Raw genomic sequence first — 25,344 nt, 5'->3', positions numbered from 1 at the left:
CATTTTGAAAATTGCAGTGAGGTTTGGGCAAAATATGACCCATCGCCGTTTATAGTAATTGGCATATTTTCGGTATGAAACGTCGTAATTTGAAACTGAAAATAGGTGCAGAGAGTCAGAAATCAGATAAAAAATCACGCTCAGGAGTCAAATTTCCGACATTTCAGACATTTTGAAAACTGCTGGGGGGTTTGGGCAAAATATGACCCATCGCCATTTTCAGTAATTGGCATATTTTCGGTATGAAACGTCGTAATTTGAAACTGAAAATAGGTGCAGAGAGTCAGAATTCGGCTCAAAAATCACGCTCAGGAGTCAAATTTCCGACATTTCAGACATTTTGAAAACTGCAGGGGGGGTTGGGCAAAATATGACCCATCGCTGATTAGAGTAATTGGCATATTTTCGGTATGAAACGTCGTAATTTGAAACTGAAAATAGGTGCAGAGAGTCAGAATTCGGATAAACTCACCCTCAGGAGTCAAATTTCCGACATTTCAGACATTTTGAAAACTGCAGGGGAGTTTGGGCAAAATATGACCCATCGCCGATTACAGTAATTGGCATATTTTCGGTATGAAACGTCGTAATTTGAAACTGAAAATAGGTGCAGAGTTAGAATTCGGCTTCAAAATCACGCTCAGGAGTCAAATTTCCGACATTTCAGACATTTTGAAAACTGCAGGGGGGTTTGGGCAAAATATGACCCATCGCCGTTTTCAGTAATTGGCATATTTTCGGTATAAAAAGTCGTAATTAGAAACTGAAAATAGGTGCAGAGAGTCAGAATTCGGATAAAAAATCACGCTCAGGAGTCAAATTTCCGACATTTCAGACATTTTGAAAACTGCAGGGGGGTTTGGGCAAAATATGACCCATCGCCGTTTTCAGTAATTGGCATATTTTCGGTATAAAAAGTCGTAATTTGAAACTGAAAATAGGTGCAGAGAGTCAGAATTCGGCTCAAAACTCACGCTCAGGAGTCAAATTTCCGACATTTCAGACATTTTGAAAACTGCAGGGGGGTTTGGGCAAAATATGACCCATCGCCGTTTTCAGTAATTGGCATATTTTCGGTATGAAAAGTCGTAATTTGAAACTGAAAATAGGTGCAGAGAGACAATTCGGCTCAAAAATCACGCTCAGGAGTCAAATTTCCGACATTTCAGACATTTTGAAAACTGCAGGGGGGTTTGGGCAAAATATGACCCATCGCCGTTTTCAGTAATTGGCATATTTTCGGTATGAAACGTCGTAATTTGTAACTGAAAATAGGTGCAGAGTCAGAATTCGGCTAAAAAATAACGCTCAAGAGTCAAATTTTCGACATTTCAGACATTTTGAAAACTGCAGGGGGGTTTGAGCAAAATATGACACATCGCCGTTTTCAGTAATTGGCATATTTTCGGAATAAAAAGTCGTAATTTGAAACTGAAAATAGGTGCAGAGAGTCAGAATTCGGCTCAAAACTCACGCTCAGGAGTAAAATTTCCGACATTTCAGACATTTTGAAAACTGCAGGGGGGTTTGGGCAAAATATGATCCATCGCCGTTTTCAGTAATTGGCATAGTTTCGGTATGAAAAGTCGTAATTTGAAACTGAAAATAGGTGCAGAGAGTCAGAATTCGGCTCAAAACTCACGCTCAGGAGTCAAATTTCCGACATTTCAGACATTTTGAAAACTGCAGGGGGGTTTGGGCAAAATATGACCCATCGCCGTTTTCAGTAATTGGCATATTTTCGGTATGAAAAGTCGTAATTTGAAACTGAAAATAGGTGCAGAGAGACAGAATTCGGCTCAAAAATCACGCTCAGGAGTCAAATTTCCGACATTTCAGACATTTTGAAAACTGCAGGGGGGTTTGAGCAAAATATGACCCATCGCCGTTTCAGTAATTGGCATATTTTCGGTATAAAAAGTCGTAATTTGAAACTGAAAATAGGTGCAGAGAGTCAGAATTCGGATAAAAAATCACGCTCAGGAGTCAAATTTCCGACATTTCAGACATTTTGAAAACTGCAGGGGGTTTTGGGCAAAATATGACCCATCGCCGTTTTCAGTAATTGGCATATTTTCGGTATAAAAAGTCGTAATTTGACACTGAAAATAAGTGCAGAGAGTCAGAATTCGGATAAAAAATCACGCTCAGGAGTGAAATTTCCGACATTTCAGACATTTTGAAAACTGTAGGGGGGTTTGGGCAAAATATGACCCATCACCGTTTACAGTAATTGGCATATTTTCGGTATGAAACGTCGTAATTTGAAACTGAAAATAGGTGCAGAGTCAGAATTCGGCTCAAAAATCACGCTCAGGAGTCAAATTTCCGACATTTCAGACATTTTGAAAACTGCAGGGAGGTTTGGGGCAAAATATGACCCATCGCCGTTTTCAGTAGTTGGCATATTTTCGGTATAAAAAAACGTAATTTGAAACTGAAAATAGGTGCAGAGAGTCAGAATTCAGATAAAAAAATCACGCTCAGGAGTCAAATATCCGACATTTCAGACATTTTGAAAACTACAGGGGGGTTTGGGCAAAATGAGACCCATCGCCGTTTTCAGTAATTGGCATATTTTCGGTATAAAAAGTCGTAATTTGAAACTGAAAATAGGTGCAGAGAGTCAGAATTCGGCTCAAAAATCACGCTCAGGAGTCAAATTTCCGACATTTCAGACATTTTGAAAATTGCAGTGAGGTTTGGGCAAAATATGACCCATCGCCGTTTATAGTAATTGGCATATTTTCGGTATGAAACGTCGTAATTTGAAACTGAAAATAGGTGCAGAGAGTCAGAAATCAGATAAAAAATCACGCTCAGGAGTCAAATTTCCGACATTTCAGACATTTTGAAAACTGCTGGGGGGTTTGGGCAAAATATGACCCATCGCCATTTTCAGTAATTGGCATATTTTCGGTATGAAACGTCGTAATTTGAAACTGAAAATAGGTGCAGAGAGTCAGAATTCGGCTCAAAAATCACGCTCAGGAGTCAAATTTCCGACATTTCAGACATTTTGAAAACTGCAGGGGGGGTTGGGCAAAATATGACCCATCGCTGATTAGAGTAATTGGCATATTTTCGGTATGAAACGTCGTAATTTGAAACTGAAAATAGGTGCAGAGAGTCAGAATTCGGATAAACTCACCCTCAGGAGTCAAATTTCCGACATTTCAGACATTTTGAAAACTGCAGGGGAGTTTGGGCAAAATATGACCCATCGCCGATTACAGTAATTGGCATATTTTCGGTATGAAACGTCGTAATTTGAAACTGAAAATAGGTGCAGAGTTAGAATTCGGCTTAAAAATCACGCTCAGGAGTCAAATTTCCGACATTTCAGACATTTTGAAAACTGCAGGGGGGTTTGGGCAAAATATGACCCATCGCCGTTTTCAGTAATTGGCATATTTTCGGTATAAAAAGTCGTAATTAGAAACTGAAAATAGGTGCAGAGAGTCAGAATTCGGATAAAAAATCACGCTCAGGAGTCAAATTTCCGACATTTCAGACATTTTGAAAACTGCAGGGGGGTTTGGGCAAAATATGACCCATCGCCGTTTTCAGTAATTGGCATATTTTCGGTATAAAAAGTCGTAATTTGAAACTGAAAATAGGTGCAGAGAGTCAGAATTCGGCTCAAAACTCACGCTCAGGAGTCAAATTTCCGACATTTCAGACATTTTGAAAACTGCAGGGGGGTTTGGGCAAAATATGACCCATCGCCGTTTTCAGTAATTGGCATATTTTCGGTATGAAAAGTCGTAATTTGAAACTGAAAATAGGTGCAGAGAGACAATTCGGCTCAAAAATCACGCTCAGGAGTCAAATTTCCGACATTTCAGACATTTTGAAAACTGCAGGGGGGTTTGGGCAAAATATGACCCATCGCCGTTTTCAGTAATTGGCATATTTTCGGTATGAAACGTCGTAATTTGTAACTGAAAATAGGTGCAGAGTCAGAATTCGGCTAAAAAATAACGCTCAAGAGTCAAATTTTCGACATTTCAGACATTTTGAAAACTGCAGGGGGGTTTGAGCAAAATATGACCCATCGCCGTTTTCAGTAATTGGCATATTTTCGGAATAAAAAGTCGTAATTTGAAACTGAAAATAGGTGCAGAGAGTCAGAATTCGGCTCAAAACTCACGCTCAGGAGTAAAATTTCCGACATTTCAGACATTTTGAAAACTGCAGGGGGGTTTGGGCAAAATATGATCCATCGCCGTTTTCAGTAATTGGCATAGTTTCGGTATGAAAAGTCGTAATTTGAAACTGAAAATAGGTGCAGAGAGTCAGAATTCGGCTCAAAACTCACGCTCAGGAGTCAAATTTCCGACATTTCAGACATTTTGAAAACTGCAGGGGGGTTTGGGCAAAATATGACCCATCGCCGTTTTCAGTAATTGGCATATTTTCGGTATGAAAAGTCGTAATTTGAAACTGAAAATAGGTGCAGAGAGACAGAATTCGGCTCAAAAATCACGCTCAGGAGTCAAATTTCCGACATTTCAGACATTTTGAAAACTGCAGGGGGGTTTGGGCAAAATATGACCCATCGCCGTTTTCAGTAATTGGCATATTTTCGGTATGAAACGTCGTAATTTGTAACTGAAAATAGGTGCAGAGTCAGAATTCGGCTAAAAAATAACGCTCAAGAGTCAAATTTCCGACATTTCAGACATTTTGAAAACTGCAGGGGGGTTTGAGCAAAATTTGACCCATCGCCGTTTTCAGTAATTGGCATATTTTCGGAATAAAAAGTCGTAATTTGAAACTGAAAATAGGTGCAGAGAGTCAGAATTCGGCTCAAAACTCACGCTCAGGAGTCAAATTTCCGACATTTCAGACATTTTGAAAACTGAGGGGGGTTTGGGCAAAATATGACCCATCGCCGTTTTCAGTAATTGGCATATTTTCGGTATGAAACGTCGTAATTTGAAACTGAAAATAGGTGCAGAGAGTCAGAATTCGGCTCAAAAATCACGCTCAGGAGTCAAATTTCCGACATTTATGACATTTTAAAAACTGCAGGGGGGTTTGGGCAAAATATGACCCATCGCCGTTTTCAGTAATTGGCATATTTTCGGTATGAAACGTCGTAATTTGTAACTGAAAATAGGTGCAGAGAGTCAGAATTCGGCTCAAAAATCACTTTCAGGAGTCAAATTTCCGACATTTCAGACATTTTGAAAACTGCAGGGGGGTTTGGGCAAAATATGACCCATCGCCGTTTTCAGTAATTGGCATATTTTCGGTATGAAACGTCGTAATTTGAAACTGAAAATAGGTGCAGAGAGACAGAATTCGGCTCAAAAATCACGCTCAGGAGTCAAATTTCCGACATTTCAGACATTTTGAAAACTGCAGGGGGGTTTGGGCAAAATATGACCCATCGCCGTTTTCAGTAATTGGCATATTTTCGGTATGAAACGTCGTAATTTGAAACTGAAAATAGGTGCAGAGAGTCAGAATTCGGCTCAAAACTCACTCTCAGGAGTCAAATTTCCGACATTTCATACATTTTGAAAACTGCAGGGGGTTTGGGCAAAATATGACCCATCGCCGTTTACAGTAATTGGCATATTTTCGGTATGAAACGTCGTAATTTGAAACTGAAAATAGGTGCAGAGAGTCAGAATTCGGCTCAAAAATCACGCTCAGGAGTCAAATTTCCGACATTTATGACATTTTAAAAACTGCAGGGGGGTTTGGGCAAAATATGACCCATCGCCGTTTTCAGTAATTGGCATATTTTCGGTATGAAACGTCGTAATTTGAAACTGAAAATAGGTGCAGAGAGCCAGAATTCGGCTCAAAAATCACGCTCAGGAGTCAAATTTCCGACATTTCATACATTTTGAAAACTGCAGGGGGGTTTGAGCAAAATATGACCCATCGCCGTTTCAGTAATTGGCATATTTTCGGTATAAAAAGTCGTAATTTGAAACTGAAAATAGGTGCAGAGAGTCAGAATTCGGATAAAAAATCACGCTCAGGAGTCAAATTTCCGACATTTCAGACATTTTGAAAACTGCAGGGGGTTTTGGGCAAAATATGACCCATCGCCGTTTTCAGTAATTGGCATATTTTCGGTATAAAAAGTCGTAATTTGACACTGAAAATAAGTGCAGAGAGTCAGAATTCGGATAAAAAATCACGCTCAGGAGTGAAATTTCCGACATTTCAGACATTTTGAAAACTGTAGGGGGGTTTGGGCAAAATATGACCCATCGCCGTTTTCAGTAATAGGCTTATTTTCGGTATGAAACGTCGTAATTTTAAACTGAAAATAGGTGCAGAGAGTCAGAATTCGGATAAAAAATCACGCTCAGGAGTCAAATTTCCGACATTTCAGACATTTTGAAAACTGCAGGGGGGTTTGGGCAAAATATGACCCATCACCGTTTACAGTAATTGGCATATTTTCGGTATGAAACGTCGTAATTTGAAACTGAAAATAGGTGCAGAGAGTCAGAATTCGGCTCAAAAATCACGCTCAGGAGTCAAATTTCCGACATTTCAGACATTTTGAAAACTGCAGGGAGGTTTGGGCAAAATATGACCCATCGCCGTTTTCAGTAATTGGCATATTTTCGGTATGAAAAGTCGTAATTTGAATCTGAAAATAGGTGCAGAGAGTCAGAATTCGGCTCAAAAATCACGCTCAGGAGTCAAATTTCCGACATTTCAAACATTTTGAAAAATGTCAAAATGTCTGAAATGTCGGAAATTTGACTCCTGAGCGTGATTTTAAAGCCGAATTCTGACTCTCTGCACCTATTTTCAGTTTCAAATTACGACGTTTCATACCGAAAATATGCCAATTACTGTAAACGGCGATGGGTCATATTTTGCCCAAACCCCACTGCAGTTTTCAAAATGTCTGAAATGTCGGAAATTTGACTCCTGAGCGTGATTTTTGAGCCGAATTCTGTCTCTCTGCACCTATTTTCAGTTTCAAATTACGGCTTTTTATATCGAAAATATGCCAATTACTGAAAACGGCGATAGGTCATATTTTGCCCAAACCCCCCTGCAGTTTTCAAAATGTCTGAAATGTCGGAAATTTGACTCCTGAGCGTGAGTTTTGAGCCGAATTCTGACTCTCTGCACCTATTTTCAGTTTAAAATTACGACGTTTCATACCGAAAATATGCCAATTACTGTAAACGGCGATGGGTCATATTTTGCCCAAACCCCCCTGCAGTTTTCAAAATGTATGAAATGTCGGAAATTTGACTCATGAGCGTGATTTTTTATCCGAATTCTGACTCTCTGCACCTATTTTCAGTTTCAAATTACGACGTTTCATACCGAAAATACGCCAATTGCTGTAAACGGCGATGGGTCATATTTTGCCCAAACCCCACTGCAGTTTTCAAAATGTCTGAAATGTCGGAAATTTGACTCCTGAGCGTGATTTTTGAGCCGAGTTCTGACTCTCTGCACCTATTTTCAGTTTCAAATTACGACGTTTCATATCGAAAATATGCCAATTACTGTAAACGGCGATGGGTCATATTTTGCCCAAACCCCACTGCAGTTTTTAAAATGTCTGAAATGTCGGAAATTTGACTCCTGAGCGTGATTTTTGAGCCGAATTCTGACTCTCTGCACCTATTTTCAGTTTCAAATTACGACTTTTTATACCGAAAATATGCCAATTACTGTAAACGGCGATGGGTCATTTTGCCCAAACCCCCCTGCAGTTTTCAAAATGTCTGAAATGTCGGAAATTCGACTCCTGAGCGTGATTTTTTATCCGAATTCTGACTCTCTGCACCTATTTTCAGTTTCAAATTACGACTTTTTATACCGAAAATATGCCAATTACTGAAAACGGCGATGGGTCATATTTTGCCCAAACCCCCCTGCAGTTTTCAAAATGTCTGAAATGTCGGAAATTTGACTCCTGAGCGTGATTTTTGAGCCGAATTCTGACTCTCTGCACCTATTTTCAGTTTCAAATTACGACTTTTCATACCGAAAATATGCCTTATATATATCTTATTGGTAGACTACTTTGCCACCATTTAAGCTGTACCTATAAAATAAATATGCCTCTATCCGAAGTAGGTACACTTGGGGGCTAGCCTCACCCAATTTCCAAGATAACACATTTATACGAGACCAAGTGTCTAGTCAGGGTCGGCCCAAGTGCCACCCCTTTAGGACGTATTTGAATTTAGAGCGATCCCCCAACCCCTGTAATTTTTATGAAGTCTAAAATCGGATATTTTCTGTAGTTTTAGCAGTGTTTCTATGTTTCGTAATACTGAATTTTCTGGAAGATGTTGGGCGAGTGGGGAAGAGCAGTGGAAGGTATGGGAGACATGAGGGGGTGAAAGATAGAGAGGGGGGGAACAGGGAGATAGGGGGAAAAGATATGAGAGGGGCGAAGACACCCGGGTACAGCCGGGTACCCTATTTTGTATAGCTATATTAGACCTAGCTGGAATATACACTAAAACAAAAAAAAATACACACGGTTCTTTAGTAATAAACACAAACAAGATACAGTAGTTATTTTCCAGAGCATGCAGCATATTGCATACATACTAGCTATTTTAATATAGGCTATATAGCCTGTAAACACTTTATACAACCACCACCACCAGCTATCCTAACTTGAGTAGGCACACCATTAAGTGTATCTTTGATTTTAGAAGGATAAACCGACGGCTTTTGACTAACTGTAGCTTTTGACTAACATTTGTAAGTACTTGGCGTATCTTACGTTTCAGCTATGGTTTCAAGAGTGCCGGACGGACTGTCGCACACCAACATCTTAAGTTGTGATACTCTCTTTGTGCTCTTGTTTAAATTTCCTTCACCTTTTAACTGGATTTGGAGGCAAATCAAGATTTTGCAATGAAAGTGGATCGTGCGGCCTTATATGTCAGAGTTATATTGGCAAATATATCAGAACACGCTGCGAGTGAAGACGATCTTGTGATATGTTGCCTCCTATTTGTATACCTCCTCCTCGAGTCCACCCGCTCTTGCATATAGTACTCTTTTTATGCCCCACCCTTACGTACACCCAGCACAAGTGGACAGTTGGCGTGGCTCTTCATGCATGCTTCTATTACGACATTAGGCGCGATCTAACAACGTAATCATTTGTTATGCATTTTATTTGCATTTCAGTTTTATTGCAAGGATGATGAAACCATATTATATGTATATATCGTCGTTTCATTATAATTAACACTAAGCCAGGGAGTTCTCAGAGGTTCCATGAAAAACACACACAGATGGGGGAACAACAACTGTGTAAAACTACAAGAAAAAGAAAACCCATATTGCTATAGAAAAGTCATGAATGTGGTGGCTATAAAGTTATTACAGATTTTGTATTATCGTACTGCGGCAACCCAAGTTCTGAGACGCCCGTCAGTAGTAACCCTGAGACGACTCTTGCCATACACAGGACATTAAATATATATTCCGCTCTCGCTCTACTGTATGTCTAGAAAGAAGCAAATTAAAGAGTTAGAGATACTTAAGAGTACAGTGCAATAGATGTGATAAGTAACTTTACTACTACACAAGATACAAAGCTTTTTCCACATAACATGGTATCGTTATTCTAAGGAGGCGGCACCCACCACATTAATTTTCGACTGGAGGTTTAGAGGAGTGAGTTCACCCGAGGTAGAGTCAGTTGAGACGTGCAGGGTACATAGGGGCGGGCGGAGACAAGTGCGTGTGTGAGAACACTGTAATGTGGCACAGTGTATCTGAGTCACGCAGCGCTGAGTGACGTGACATGCTGTCTAGTTGTGATAAGCCCAGCCAAATATATGAACAGTAGCGAAATTCCAGGTAAGTTTGCAAGAAAGTTTTGAAATTATAGTTACAGGAGGAAATAAGAACTATCACCAGATGAATTATTTCGTTACTCTTTCATGTTTCTACCATTATGTCGGTACACTCTTTGAGTTTGCCAGAGTACATGTTACTGAAAATTCAACAAAACTGTTCTCATCACACCCTACGGTCCTATCTTTTCCATGATTCCGAGGACCAACGCCCCCGCGGCTCGGTCTCTGACCAGACCTCCTGCTGGTCGGTGGTTTGGTCAACCAGACCACCAGGTAACCAGGCTGCTCGCAGCTCGACATATGAATCACATGTATGCAGTCTGTAGCCTCTCTTGTTGCTAATATTTAAAAAATATAGCTACCCGTATATATTTAATTGAAGATGACATTACTCAAAATATTACACAAATATGCTATGTTTATTTACTATAGGTAATACATACTTTTTTATCCTCTACTTACAACCGAGTAATCTGTGTTCAATTGCCGGGCAGAACAAACGGTTGGGCACATTTCCTGTCACTTGATGCCTCTATTCTGCTACCAGTAAAATAGGTACCCGGGCATTAGACAATTTTCGTGGTTTGCATCTTGAGGGAGGTCTAGGCGTCCTGTCCTCACATCGTGAACTATATATCACTGCTGTAAATTAAAATGGATTCTTCAGAAACACCTTGCAATAAAATCCCTGTATTTACTTACCCGCCAATGTCTAGAATTTAAATGTGTGAAAAACAAAGCTCATTAAGAATTTCTACCCCTGCAGTTGTGCTCTGTTTTAGCTAATGTTTTAGCTAACCAAGTGTTCCTTAATCTATGCTAGAACGCAGCTATAGTATAGTATGCTAACAGTAACTATAAGGCGTGAGAAGTAACAGAAGAAAGAAATTGAATTGAATTGGGTTATTGATGCTTGATCAGGTAGGCTTCTGATCAACCTGAAACTATGTCAACGTTCATGGGAAGTCGGCTACTTGTCAAGTCTTGCAGAATTTGGGTGAAATACGGAGGTAATTAATTTCAGATATATTCTGATTAGCAATAAAATTAGTCATTGTACTGTGTGCTCAATTAGATAGCACTTAAGAGTAGTGATGTGGACCATCGTACATATATATTGACGTAATAGACAATTAGAAATTTGGTACTACTGAATTTGAACAAATCTGAAAAGGTTTTGTATTTACGTTGCTAATACAGTAAAACCTAACCTAACCATCCTAGGCCTAACACGCCATCATGGGCCAAATACATGCTATACTTGCATCAGGAATATTTAACTTTAGCTTTTAAGTTTTATTTCTTTCGGACTCTTATAAAGGGGATAGTACCAAATTGCAATTGTCCATTAAGTGAATATATGTACGATAGTCCACATAGTTACAAATAGTAGTTTCTAAATAGGAGGATTGGTTGCATAAGCTTAGTGTGACGTTTATTACAGTTGGTCCTAGGCTACGGTTCTCGTATTACTGAGTTTTCTCAGCACTTGTACACTGACCTAAATTTCATCTACCTGCTAACTTTATTTTTTCAACTCCAGAAAGTTACTCTCGTGCGGGAGTAAGGGCACGTTTCGCCCCTCCCGGGAACTGAACTCATCTACTCGATTGCGAGCCGACCACGCTAACTACTGTCCTACAGATAGAAGTTTGCTAGGCGGTGTAACTAACCTAAGGGCAGTAAGGTTGGCGAGGGTTGTACAGCACATACACAAGGGCAGTGAGGATGGCGAGGGTTGTACAGCACATACACAAGGGCAGTGAGGATGGCGAGGGTTGTACAGCACATACACAAGGGCAGTGAGGATGGCGAGGGTTGTACAGCACATACACAAGGGCAGTGAGGATGGCGAGGGTTGTACAGCACATACACAAGGGCAGTGAGGATGGCGATGGTTGTACAGCACATACACAAGCACAGTGAGGATGGCGAGGGGTATACAACACATACACAAGCACAGTGAGGATGGCGAGGGGTATACAGCACATACACAAGGACAGTGAGGATGGCGAGGGGTATACAACACATACACAAGCACAGTGAGGATGGCGAGGGGTATACAACACATACACAAGGACAGTGAGGATGGCGAGGGGTATACAACACATACACAAGGACAGTGAGGATGGCGAGGGGTATACAACACATACACAAGGACAGTGAGGATGGCGAGGGGTATACAACACATACACAAGGACAGTGAGGATGGCGAGGGGTATACAGCACATACACAAGAACAGTGAGGATGGCGAGGGGTATACAGAATCTACCAATCACTGAAAGTTCCACAAGTGTGAGCTACAGTAAAAAAAAGACAAACCAAATCCTAGGTACAGTCAAACGAAATTTTGACTTAAAGGAGCAGATGGTAGTTGTACAACAACTGTATAGATCTCTGGTGCGCACCCACTTGGATTATTGCATTTAAGAAAGGAGACCTTGTCTTCAGAAAGTCATATCAGCTTAGCAGAAAATTCAACGCCAGGCTACGAAAATCATGCCCGAACTAAGTCGACTCTCATTTACTTCACTTCGTACTCATTAAGGGTCATAAGGGAAACAACACTGAAAACCAGACATGGCAGGGCTGATCTCGTTAAAACTATTTTTAAAACTGAACAATTTGGAGGATACTGATCCAGACCACTTCTTCAAAAGGTCAGATGTAACACGAACAAGGAGCAACAGTTTCAAGCTCAACAAGCCACAGTGTCTGACAGATAACATGAGATGTTTTTTCACTCACAGTTATAAACCCATGAAACCGCCTACCTACCGAAGCTTTCAATGCTAAAACATTGCTGAATTTCAAGATCCAGATTGACCAAATCATCAGGACAAATGGGGGGGGGGGGACCTTCGACAAGCCGCCGGGTTCCTGTCCTCGACGAGGCCACTTAAAGAGATACATGAATTTATCTGAGGGGGGCCAGCAAGTACACAAGAGCAGTGGGGTTGTCGAAGATTATAACAGACCCAAGGACAGTGGGGTGGGTGAAGGTGTAACAGACACAGTGACCATCAACCAACCAACCAACAACAACACAGTGACCATCAACCAACCAACAACAACACAGTGACCATCAACCAACCAACCAACAACAGTGACCATCAACCAACCAACCAACAACACAGTGACCATCAACCAACCAACAACAACACAGTGACCATCAACCAACCAACAACAACACAGTGACCATCAACCAACCAACAACAACACAGTGACCATCAACCAACCAACAACAACACAGTGACCATCAACCAACCAACAACAACACAGTGACCATCAACCAACCAACAACAACAGAGTGACCATCAACCAACCAACCAACAACAGTGACCAACAACAACACAGTGACCATCAACCAACCAACAACAACAGAGTGACCATCAACCAACCAACAACAACACAGTGACCATCAACCAACCAACAACAACACAGTGACCATCAACCAACCAACAACAACACAGTGACCATCAACCAACCAACAACAACAGAGTGACCATCAACCAACCAACAACAACACAGTGACCATCAACCAACCAACAACAACAGAGTGACCATCAACCAACCAACAACAACACAGTGACCATCAACCAACCAACAACAACACAGTGACCATCAACCAACCAACCAACAACAACACAGTGACCATCAACCAACCAACAACAACACAGTGACCATCAACCAACCAACCAACAACAACACAGTGACCATCAACCAACCAACAACAACACAGTGACCATCAACCAACCAACAACAACACAGTGACCATCAACCAACCAACAACAACAACACAGTGACCATCAACCAACCAACAACAGACACAGTGACCATCAACCAACCAACAACAACAGACACAGTGACCATCAACCAACCAACAACAACAGACACAGTGACCATCAACCAACCAACAACAACAGACACAGTGACCATCAACCAACCAACAACAACAGACACAGTGGGGGTAACGAGGTGGTGTAAGAACAACACAAGTCAGTGTTGGCGCGGTCAGTTGTTTGCTTGGAGAACTTGCCTACGTAAGGCCATCGTCAGCAGCCGGATCCCAGCCGCCACCTCTTCACTGGATGCATTACCAATGGAATCTTTGCAGATCCGGCAATGCATAACAGCACAAACGTAATAACAATTATGGCCAGATACAAAATAGGCGCTAATCACCTTTTGTGGTTGAAAGCTCAAAAACCAACTGCATTATTGGTAGTGAAAACAGATCTAACCTTGTCTCTGTCTGCCCTGCTATACGCATATTTTATTTACACTTCTCCATTCTTAATTCATCTGTATATAATTTTTTTTCAAAAGATTCGTTGACCAATGGTTAACAATTTTGGGTTATTACACCTAAGCCATCTGTTAGTACCTACGCTGTTATACGTCTCCAAGTTACCGCCACAGTAGGCCAACTTCGCAATATCATAATTAACAAAGAAACCATTTGGAACACTGACCAGAGATTTTTTTTACATAACGTATGTTTTTTAATTTGCTTTTAATGTATAGTAGCCTCGCTAAATTAACACTGTGATTGGGATGACCACCCACCACACTGGCAACCAAAGCCTCAGAATTTTTTTTTTTAACCTTCAGTACCAGCCGACATCAACGTAACATAAAAAATAAAGATAACTGCAGAAAGCCTACGGCCTCTCCGTGATGATAAAGTCTTCACGTCGTTTGCCTATCGGAGACTTGCTATCTTATTAAACTCGTGTCGTGTAGGTCAAGAAAAGAAAATCAGGGCAAATGGGAGGGGACCTTTGTCAAGCCGCCGGCTTCCTGTCCTCGTCGAGGTCACGAGTATTAGTGGGCCCCCTCAGGTTAATTCAGGCAAGTAACAAGATTTAAGGCAAACCGTTTGCTTGTCATAAAGGTCGTCCACCCACTTGAATCTAACCTTCAAATAAACTTTTAATCCCGAATGGAGACAAAGGTTACAAAGGTAAACTCTACTTTATATTCAACGTAAAGTACACAACATCGGTGTATACTCTTATTGTTTTTCGTTAGTTAATACTCTTATTGTTTCTTGATAGTTAATTCCGTCTTATTTTGAGTCAAATGCTAACCTATATCTGTTGCAGCTTCAGCACTTGGTATGGACTATGGAGACAGTATCACCACTGTTGTTATTGTTACTTCCTTTGTCAATTAAGATTAACATTATACCTAGTTTCTACAAGATATTTTTTCTCATACAACACGATATGAATCATTAAATGTCTGCTGTAAACATCATACAGAATGGTATAAATCATTAATGTCTGCTGTAAACATCATACAGCACGGTATGAATCATTCATGTCTGCTGTAAACATCATACAGCACGGTATGAATCATTCATGTCTGCTGTTAACATACAGCAAGGTATGAATCATTGTCTGCTGTAAACAATCACACAGCAAGGAATGAATCATTGTTTGTTGTAAACATCATACAGCAAAGTATAAATCATTGTCTGCTGTAAACATATGCACGGTATGAATCATTAATGTGCTGTAAACATCGTATAACACGTAATGAACCAGTCTGCTGTAAACATCATACAGCAGGACTTGCTGCCGACGCCATTACTAGCTAGCCGCACACAGATTTGTTCCTGGGAAAACTTACGATTCTGAGCACCCATCAGCTCAAATCATCGCGGTTTTGTGAGGAAGAATACATCAATATTCCAAGACCCAGACAATATCTTGTTTGGAAGGAAACAATCCCGATTTCGTCTACAGTTGATGAACAACGTTGTTGATTATCTGCTGCCCATCTGACGTTTTCTGCGCAACCCAGTACTCAGGCGACCCAAACTCTCCTACCGCATTCTCGTCGACCATGACTTTTTTTTTTTCCTGAGGACTGTATCACTGACCAGGTCACTTAAGAGTCCAACCCTGCAAGCATCGCCACAAGGGGGCACCTTAGGTTTACCGAGTCTTTTCAGGGAAAGGTAGACCAAACAGCTGAATTAGGTGTTGGGTATCCCTGATTCCACCTTGGGGAATCATTCTACGACCTCCGTTGGAGGGAAATGAATTTGTCAAGGACTAGGAGTGTCTCGGGCATTAGGTAGGGCAGTGAAATGGTCCTCACTACGTGGAGATGTCATGGGGGAAGTCGAAGAGAAAGAGGCGATGTAGGCAGCCTTTCAGACGAGGAGTGGACAGTGCACCGAGGTGCAGCAGACACCGAAGAAAACTGCTATCGAGGCTTCACCAGGTGCTTCTACCAGCAAGACAGCAGACATAATGAGCCTAGAGAGGACAGTACCAGTCACACACCAGCCAGTGTCAGACAATGTACCTATCTCCACAGCCCAGCCACAGGACAACAGTATGAGACAGGAGAGGACACCACCACCATTCTCACACCAGACATCGCCAAACTCTGCACATCTTCCAAAATTCAAGATAATGCACACAGACCACTTTCCTACAGCATATGGAGTAGTAACGGTAATGGAAAAGGAACAACCAGAGCTCAAACTTTCCATCACAGTCAACATGAAAGGAGAAATAATAATGACACCACGAGACCAACAGACTGCAACTTAGAAAAAGTAAAAGTTCTGCAAGGAAAACCTGTATGCTTGGAAAAGCTGGACCCTTCAGAAAGACGTACACGAGTCGTGCTTTTGGGATACCCTATCGACTTTCCCCTGGATCCAGTACTAGAACACAAGCAAATCCTGAATGCAGAACGATGCGGCACAAAAGTAGACAAAGCAGCGACAAGTCAGGTTCTGGTGACCATCATGGGACATGTGCCAGAAACATTCAAGCTTGGAAATTGGGGAATATACCGACAGAGACAATACGTCCCGGAACCCCTGCACTGCCTCAGGTGTCAGAAATATGGCCACCATCAATCACGATGCACTGGACAGGAGATGCTGTGCAGTCAGAGGCAACCAACCAAAGACTGTATAGCCAAGCACAAGGCAAACCAGACAACAACCAAATGTCTAAATTGTGGAGGCAAACCATCATGCCTGAAGCACAACCTGCTCTGCACAGAAAGAAAAGGTGCAGACAGCTCAGGCCAGGATAAACACACAGACCAGTACTACATACACCACCAATGTCTGGAACACTAGTGTACAGCCACAGAAGGGACCCACTCTCATAGAACAAAAATTTCCCCAATCTATCAACTGCAAATCAGAAAATATACAAAAATGCAGCAGAAATACAACAAAAGCAAAAAAGCAAAAAGCAATTACTTTCGGAAACAACACAACAGATATACAGTTTTACGGACGTCCAGCTGAAAAAATTGTAAAGATCATGGCAGAGACCATTATCAATTGCCTACAGATGACGCAGAACACCTCACAACAACAGACTCAAGAAATCACTTGTGTAATAATGGACAAGATCGTGCAGCAGACCACAGTTACACAAGAAATACAGTCTGAGACAAGACGAAGCACAAGAGGACAAACAACGTGACATGGACATAAGGATTACCAACAACAGTCGGGTAGTCAAGACCATCAACATTCACAAAAGCAACTGCAAGAAACAGTGACCACTCAAGATCAACAGAATCTTACAATAATAATTTATAATAATAATAATAATTTTTATTTAGGTAAAGGTACATACATAAAGAGATTTTACAAAGTTTGTTGGCTTTATAGATAGAGCTAGTACATACAATGCCTAAAGCCACTATTACGCAAAGCGTTTCGGGCAGTAAACACAAGAGACAGACAACAGCAAATGCAGTCTGATATGCAGCAACACCAATAAAGAAGTATTTGAACAGCGGAGATGTACAGGTTCCAACAACACAAGAGGCGGGCACAAACAATCAATGCAGCCCAATATGCAGCAACATCAACAACGAAATACTGGATGGCAGAGATGCACAGATTCCGACAACACAAGAAATGGGGTCACGAGCAATCAATGCAGTCCGATGTGCAGCAATACTACCAGCAAAGTGATGGACCACAGTTATGCACAGATTCCAACACTGCAGGGGATGACCATGAGCAATCAGTGCAGTCCAATTTGCAGTGACACGACTTGCGAGGTGGAGAATATAGACGTCGATTCCAAAGAGTTCTATTAGAACAGGCAACACCAACCGAAACCGTCGTCTGGCCATTACAAACACTGCAGTGGATCATACAAGGTTTTGGAAATAAAAACCACACCCTTCAGGAAGATGCAATCAGAACGAAAGCAGATATAATCATTTTGGAAGAAACTCTCTTCCTAGCCACAAAGTCCTTCAGATTAGCTGGATATCAGCACAATATCATACCGTATGAACAGGGGAGACAAAGAGGGTTAATGACCCCTAGTCAGAAACATCATACCCAGCAAGAAAATATACCCAGTTTCATGTGGGGATGGAGTAGAGGTATTAGCAGTAACAGTGAATATGGCTAATATTGAGCTCCTCATATACAACGTCTACAAGCCCCCCTAGACGTAAACTAGAAGCAGAGGCAGTGCTTGCATTGGCCACGCATGAAAATGTATTTGTTGTTGGTGATTTTAATGCTCATCATCAAAAGTTAGGTGCGACTGAGCCAGCCAATTCAGATGGGCACCATTTAGCTGCAGCTCTGCAAGAAGTACCTGAAATTACATTTCTCAACCCTGGGGAACCCACTCACATTCAAGGAGGTTCCCGTGATCTTACATTAATCTCAACAGCACTCGAGCATCAGGCGAAGTGGGAGGTAGACCCCATGATCACCAGTGACCACTATGTTACTGTCACAACACTAAACATAGAACGACCTAGGTGGAATTGAAAAAAGCCAACTGGAATATATACCAAGAGAAACTTGAAAAAATGGTATGCAACTTACATGCCACTTGAGGATTTGAACATACATGAGACTAATCTGCAGGAAGCCATTGCAGCTGCTGCAAACAAAGCTATTCCAATTATTATCTCAGAAAACAAAACCAAAGAACTATTGGTTCTATAGTAATGAAGTTAAAGAACAAATTCACAGTCAACATCTTCAGAAAACGTCTAAAGAGAAACCCCACACCAGAAGGAAGAACTCTGCTAAGAGCAGTGATATCTGAAGCAAGACGAGTTTCCAGAGAAACCTCTTGGAAGAAAGCAGACCATTCCAATTCTTAAGCCGAAAGAACCTGGCAATTACAAACCCATTTCATTAACATCATGCAGTAATAAAACTGCAGAACGGATGACCTTAAATAGGCTACTATGGAAGACTGGAAACCTGCATAAACACATATTTGGCCTCAGTAGAGGAGTAGGTACTGCCAACTGCATAGGAACAGTTAGCTCAGGTCCAGCTATAGTGATCTTCCTTGATCTAGAAAAAGCATTCGAACTTGCAAGCCCGCAAGCAATTTTACACACCTTAGTTAAAAAAAGGTGTAAAAGGAAATATGCTAACATGGATTCAAGATTACCTAAGTCACAGTTATGCCAGAGTAAAGTTGTAAGGACAAGTGTGGACTACCACTTGCATGAGAATGGGACTCTACAAGAGTCCTCAGTCCTAGTCTTTTTAACATCCTTATGGAAAACCTCGTTACCATGACATTTGCAAAAAGGGTTAATTGCTAAGCTATGCTGATATAGCATTAGTCATTACAGGTCCTTCACTTCTAAATAAAGCACAAGGGGCGTTAGAAAAAGTAACATCTTAATGCAACATTTTTAGGGTTAAAAATATCTGCACAGAAGTCTAAGGCAATGAGACTAGGTGGAAACACTCCAGACAGGCACCTATGCATCCACGACATTAACCTTCAGTGAGTTACACAATATCAATATATCAGAGTGTGGATAGATTCTAAAATAACATTCATCAAGGAAATTCAATATCTGTAGAAAGCAAAATCATGACTGAATATAATGAGAGCAATCACAGGACCCCGTCTAGAAGCGGGACACAAATTGTTAAGAATATTTTACATACACGCCGTTCGTTCCTTAGTTGATTATGTAGTGCCTGCCCTACTCACTCTTTCTCCTGGTCAGTGGGCAAACGTTGAGGTTATTCAAAATGATGCAATGCGAGTCATAACAGGGGCTCCCATATGGACTAAAATACTGAACCCAAGGCTAGAAACCAAGCTACCATCAATTGAAATAAGGGTAAAAAGGATTGCTGTGTGCATGCTAACCAAGATATTGACTAGACCTGGAATCAGTTCACTTTAAGATATAATCACTGGAGCACTAACATGAGACAGAAGAGCCTCCAACAGCAACAGGTGGACCCATTGTGTGATAAACACCATCAATACATTCGATATAATAAACACAATCACTGAAAGGTGTCGACGAAATACATGCAGACTTTGCTATGCAAGCCCCTTGGGAATCTCTGCCAGCTCACTAAGATTATGGCTCTTGAAGGAAAAAAGAACCAGTCTAATTCTCATATGCTACGTAATATTGCACAGATGCATATAAAAGCAAACTTGGCATCCGACAGCTTCGCATACTTCACAGATGGATCAGTAGACCAGCAGGGACATGAAACCAGAGCTGCAGTGAAGGCAGGAAACTCTGTAAATAGTTGGAGACTCAAATTGGTGTTCAACTATACAGAGATGCTACCCATTCAAAAGGCTTTGGAACATGTTCTTGCTGAACACTGACAATAGTTATCATACATACAGATTCGAGAACTGCCATTGAAACCTTGCAGCAAGAACACATACATAATAACATCTATCTGATCACAAATATCATATCATTAATGCAAACACTCAAACGTCAAGGCCGTTGGGTACTTATTAACTAGGTGCCAAGTCATGTGGGAATAATAGGAAATGACACTGCAGACGAAGCTGCAAAACTTGCAACAAAGAGAAGAAATGTAGACGTTTACATACCACAGAGACTATTACAGATTAAGAAGGTAATGAGAAACAGAGTAACGCAAAAGATGTACAGTGATCACAACACAGCAGCTGCAACATCAGGATCTGTGGGTTGGTACAAGAATTCAACCAACTACAAACCGCTTAGTTTGATGAAAGGGAATGAATGATGAAAGAACAACAGAAGTACACTTATATTGCATCAAGCTTGGATACCCATGTGCATGGGAAATAGGCTTACAGGTTCTGGAAGATGAGAGTAAATGTCAGCATTGTGGAGCAATACCAGTCTGCTGTAAACATCATACAGCGCGGAATGAACTAGTCAGCTGTAAACATCAAACAGCACGGAATGAACCAGTCAGCTGTAAACACCATACAGCACGGAATGAACCAGTCTGCTGTAAACACCCAGCCCGTCCTCCAAACAAAGATCCAAAAGTGATTCCATGCACCAACCAAACCCCCTGTTTATGAATGAAAAGCGGTTTACACACGACTCAACTGCTGACGTTCGAACATATCCGGAACAAGTATTTCACTGACGAATTTTGTTCGAATCACAACGCTATAAATGCTTCACCCACGTACTATAAATACAAATAATCGCCAACAGAACCTAAACACCTAACCTAACCTATGCCTATATATGCACAATATGCTAATATATTATAATATTAATTTATACTTGAGAAAATTCCCGTTTTGAATGAACAGCATATTAAAATTTATGAATGCGTCTGTGGGGTCGACCGCTGGATGTAATGGACTTGAGTCGAGGACGGGTTGAAACACCATACAGCTCGGAATGAACCAGTCTGCTGTAAACACCATACAGCTCGGAATGAACCAGTGTCTGCTGTAAATATCATACAACACGCAATGAACCAGTGTCTGCTGTAAACATCGTACAGCACGGAATGAACCAGTGTCTGCTGTAAATATCATACAGCAGTGCATGCTAACATGCTGTGCCAGCAACACCCGTCCTACACACCACGGCGAGAGTACGTTATTACTACTGGTGTCACTCAACACATTCTACTCTTTGTTATTCCAATTAATATTTATACGAGACAATAAAATATAGCAAATATCCTACGAATATATATTCTGTATGTATATAATTGTAATATTTACTGTTGCGGGCGTCATGACCCACGTGGCTTACTGCTGTATAAGGCGTTAAATTGACGCACATGGGTTCCCCGCTGCTGACGTCTGTCTTGACGTGCGAGACCCACTGCTACCGACGTACGTCTTTACCATTCCCTTTAATCATCTCCCTCTCCCTCAGTTTTTCTCCCTTTGATATCAATTTGAACAGATGTGCTTACCTAACGTTGTAAAAATAACTTTACCAACCCGCTTGAGTGGCAGTAATTAACAGAAGTTTAGTTTAAGTGACATTGGCTAGACTTAGAGAGAGAGAGAAGTCAAGTGTGGGCGCACGAGGCGGCGCAGTGCGGGGAAGATGAGGTAGTGTGGGTAGAAAGATGAAGCAATATGGGGAGGAAGATGGGGGGCATTGTAGGAAGATGAGTGTGTGAGGAGGAAGATGAGGGTGTGAGGGAGGATGAGGGTGTGGGGAGGAAGATCAGGGTGTGGGGAGGATGAGGCAGTGTGTGTGTGCCGTCTGGTCAGAGGTACCAAGTTAGCCAACATGGGTTCAAGGAGACCAACTCGTGCCTGTCTGGAATGCCTAATGATGCTGTACACCTGAACGGCATTGTTTGCATTAACTAGGAAATGCGTAGTTCTTGCAATTCGAATACACAAAAATAAATTTATCATATTATTGAGATGTGCGTTTTAACTCTGACATTTTTCTTCGAAATAATTCGTATCAAGTTAAATAAAATTATATTTTATTAACACATGCACTAAATGATATGATTCTTGATCAGAGTAAGAACGTAAATTACATTGACGTTATTTGAGAATTTATTTGAAAATATGCAGATATGTCTTGTTCATCTTGCACACTGTACTCACCTAGTTGTGCTTGCGGGGGTTGAGCTCTGGCTCTTTGGTCCCGCCTTTCAACCGTCAATTAACTGATGTACAGATTCCTGAGCCTACTGGGCTCTATCGTATCTACATTTGAAACCGTGTATGGAGTCAGCCTCCACCACATCACTGACTAATGCATTCCAAATGTTAATTACTCTGACACTAAAAAAAAGTTGTGTGTGTGTGTGTGTGTGTGTGTGTGTGTGTGTGTGTGTGTGTGTGTGTGTGTGTGTGTGTGTGTGTGTGTGTGTGTACATTGGGGATATCACCTCTGGTTGGGTGTAGGGACACTTGGCCTCGAAGAAGAGGATATGCAGCACCCGAGGCAGCCTTGTAGGGCTCCCACGTGTGCTCACATATTGTCTTCTACCATCCCCTTACATATTTCTAAGCATTTTATTTGGAACTTCATTACACAAAATAGATTACAACATTGCTAAATGTTGTAATCTACATTGATGTAGCATTGATGCTACAATCTACAAATGATGCTAAATCAAAAGAGAAACCCACTGCCAGTATTGAACCTATTCGTATTAGTGAATGTTCGTACACTGAGGATGACAAAGAAATTAGTGAAATCCTAAAAAAGCAGTACGAGGACATGTTTAGCACTCCGATACTCGGCATGTAAGTGGAAGATTCGGACAATTTCTTTTTGAATGATACTCAAACACCTGTAAATATAACTAATATCAACACGAGCGTGGCAGATTTTGAAAGATAAATTGACAACATGCCCATGCACTCGGTCCCGGGTCCAGACTCATGGAATTCAATATTTATAAAGAAATGCAAAGTGCCAGTAGCACAGGCACTCAGTATAGTGTGGAGGAAGAGCTTGGACACGGGGGAGATACCAGATGCGCTTAAATCAACAGACATAGCCCCTCTACACAAGGGTGGTAGCAAAGCATTGGCAAAGAATTATAGACCAGTTGCACTAACGTCCCACATAATAAAAGTATTTGAGAGAATGATCAGGAGTCAGGTCACTAGATTCATGGAAACCAATGACCTCCACAACCCAGGCCAACATGGATTTAGAGCAGGAAGATCGTGCCTCTCACAGCTACTTGACCACTATGACAAAATCACTGAGGCATTAGTGGTAAAACAATGCAGATGTCGTGTACACAGATTTTGCAAAGGCATTCGACAAATGTGACCATGGAGTGATTGCACACAAAATGAGGTCAATGGGTATAACTGGTAAAGTAGAACGCTGGATACTCAATTTCCTGTCGAACAGAACACAAAGAGTAACAGTCAATCAAGTAAAATCGAGTCCGAGCGCAGTTAAAAGCTCTGTATCTCAAGGTACAGTCCTTGCACCATTGCTGTTCCTTATTCTCATATCAGATATAGACAAAAACACAAGTCACAGCTTCGTGTCATCCTTTGCAGATGATACAAAAATCAGCATGAAAATTACCTCTGCTGAAGACATTGATAAACTACAGATATTAACAAAGTTTTCGATTGGGCAGCAGAAAATAACATGATGTTTAACGGTGATAAATTCCAGGTACTCAGATACGGCAAAAATAAGGATCTTAAACATGAATACAGGGTACAAAACACAATCGAATCTGCCCATAGTAGGAAAACAGCATGTCAAGGATTTAGGAATAATGATGTCCGACGACCTAACGTTTAGGGAGCATAACCAAGCAAGTATTGCGTCAGACAGAAAAATGATAGGATGGATTACGAGAACCTTCAAGTCCAGAGATCCCATCACAATGGTTGTACTCTTCAAATCATTTGTGTTTTCCCGTCTTGAGTACTACTCAGTACTCACTTCCCCCTTCAGAGCAGGAGAGATTGCTGAAATTGAGGGAATACAGAGAACATATACGGCACGCATAGACGAGATAAAGCACCTAAATTATTGGGATCGACTCAAAGCTCTCCAAATGTACTCACTAGAAAGGAGACGCGAGAAATACCAAATAATATACACATAGAAAATACTGGAGGGACAGTTCCCAAATCTGCACAGTAAAATAACAACGTACTGGAGTGAACGACATGGAGGAAAATGCAGAATAGAACCAGTGAAGAGCAGAGGTGCCATGGGCACAATCAGAGAACACTGTATGAACATCAGAGGCCCACGGTTGTTCAACGCCCTACCAGCGAGCATCAGAAATATTACAGGAACAACCGTGGACATCTTCAAGACGAAACTAGATTGTTTCCTTCAAGGAGTGCCGGACCAACCGGGCTGTGGTGGGTATGTGGGCCTGCGGGCCGCTCCAAGCAACAGCCTGGTGGACCAAACTCTCACAAGTCAAGTCTGGCCTCGGGCCGGGCTTGGGGAGTAGAAGAACTCCCAGAACCCCATCAACCAGGTATCAACCAGGTATTGGTTACATATATGGTACAAAGTTAATTGTCATAAGTTCAGAGGGGATAAAAGCCCTAAACAAGAAAACAATTAACAGAATATATAAAATATTGAATATGATTGCATATATTATATATATATTATATATATATATATATATATATATATATATATATATATATATATATATATATATATATATATATATATATATAATGTATGTGAGAGAGCGCGCATGTGACCATTTAACTTTAATAGATAAAGAAACTCAGGAATACCAGTACTGGC

General features: G+C 41.1%; 1 protein-coding gene and 1 long non-coding RNA gene across 5 annotated transcripts in view; one reads left to right on the top strand and one right to left on the bottom strand.

Moving 5' to 3' along the window:
• The first annotated feature begins 9,229 nt into the window (after window positions 1-9,229).
• Window positions 9,230-25,344, top strand: part of LOC123746156 (carbohydrate sulfotransferase 15) — a 51,253-nt gene continuing 35,138 nt past the window's right edge. The window contains 1 exon segment of the mRNA XM_045727487.2: window positions 9,230-9,834. The gene's annotated coding sequence lies outside the window, so the exon portion shown is untranslated.
• The window catches only part of LOC138357370 (uncharacterized), an 83,647-nt gene continuing 68,541 nt past the window's right edge, over window positions 10,239-25,344 (bottom strand). For all 4 annotated transcript variants that reach the window (XR_011224948.1, XR_011224947.1, XR_011224949.1 and 1 more), the window contains exon 7: window positions 10,239-10,475. This is a non-coding gene — a long non-coding RNA (uncharacterized lncRNA). The remainder of the gene's footprint in view (window positions 10,476-25,344) is intronic.

Source organism: Procambarus clarkii, chromosome 78 (assembly GCF_040958095.1).
Source record: "Procambarus clarkii isolate CNS0578487 chromosome 78, FALCON_Pclarkii_2.0, whole genome shotgun sequence".
In the NCBI taxonomy this organism is placed as follows: Eukaryota; Metazoa; Arthropoda; class Malacostraca; order Decapoda; family Cambaridae; genus Procambarus; species Procambarus clarkii.
This window is presented reverse-complemented; position numbering and strand designations above follow the sequence as displayed.